Raw genomic sequence first — 964 nt, 5'->3', positions numbered from 1 at the left:
TATTCTGTGGTCCTTGGGATTGTCTCAGGTGAGGTGCTCTGTAAGGCTGGTTCTGGTTCTGCTGCCTGTTGTTGTTATTATTCCACCTCTGATTTCCTTGATTGTCTCTGCCTCCTCTGTTGTTGTTGTTGTCCCTCCAATTCTGGTTAGAATTGTCCTGCCATCCATGGTTGTAATTGCCACCTTGATTGTACCCTTGGTTGGGGCGGTCATAGAAGTTATGAGTGGCTGTCACGGTGTTGTCTTCCTGCTGGAGCTGCGGACATTCATCAGTATAGTGGCTATAATCAGCCCAGATTCCGCAAACTCTCTGTGGGACTAACTGTTGGCCTTGCTGTGGTGGAGAAGGTTGAGCTTGCTGAACTTGTTGTTGATTCAATTGCATCTGCTTCAGCAAGTTGGTCATTTCACAGATACTCTGAGTCAGAGCAGCAGTCTCTCTGCTAAAGGATACTTCTGCAACGGCTTTTGAACGACCTTGTTTCTGCCTGTGATTTTGAGTAGATTTAGCTAAGTCGCTGATCAATTGCCATGCCTCATCAGTGGTCTTGTACTTTTTCATAGACCCATTGCTAGCACTTTCCAATGTGGTCTTATCTTGGGGCCTCATGCCCTGTGTGACGTAACCGAGTAACACTATCTTGTCAATCATATGGTGGGGGCATGCTTTCAGAAGATTATTGAAGCGCTCCCAGTATTCATAGAGAGTCTCAGATTCATCCTGAACAATCATGGAAATGTCTTTCCTCAGTTTATCAGTAACTTCAGCTGGAAAGAATTTTTCCAAGAATTCTCTTCTCAGTGTATCCCAGTTGGATACAGTTGCTGCTGGTTGAGTGTAGTACCACTCTCTTGCCTTCCCCTCAAGAGAAAACGGAAAAACTTTCAGCAAAATTGAAGTTTCATCTGCACCATCACGCCTGACAGTAGAACAGGCTGCTTGAAAATCTCTCAGGTGCTTGAT

The 964-nt window shown here is 45.1% G+C and overlaps 1 non-coding gene across 1 annotated transcript; it reads left to right on the top strand.

The window, feature by feature from the left end:
- Positions 1-646: 646 nt before the first annotated feature.
- Positions 647-754, top strand: LOC148566902 (small nucleolar RNA R71). The gene has a single exon (XR_015881543.1). It is a non-coding gene; the product is annotated as a small nucleolar RNA R71 (small nucleolar RNA).
- The last annotated feature ends 210 nt before the right edge of the window (positions 755-964 follow it).

The sequence above is a fragment of the Arachis ipaensis genome, chromosome B4, assembly GCF_059453495.1.
Source record: "Arachis ipaensis isolate K30076 ecotype BB chromosome B4, ASM5945349v1, whole genome shotgun sequence".
NCBI lineage: Eukaryota > Viridiplantae > Streptophyta > Magnoliopsida > Fabales > Fabaceae > Arachis > Arachis ipaensis.
Note: the sequence above shows the minus strand (reverse complement) of the source record. Positions and strands in the feature narration are given on the sequence as shown.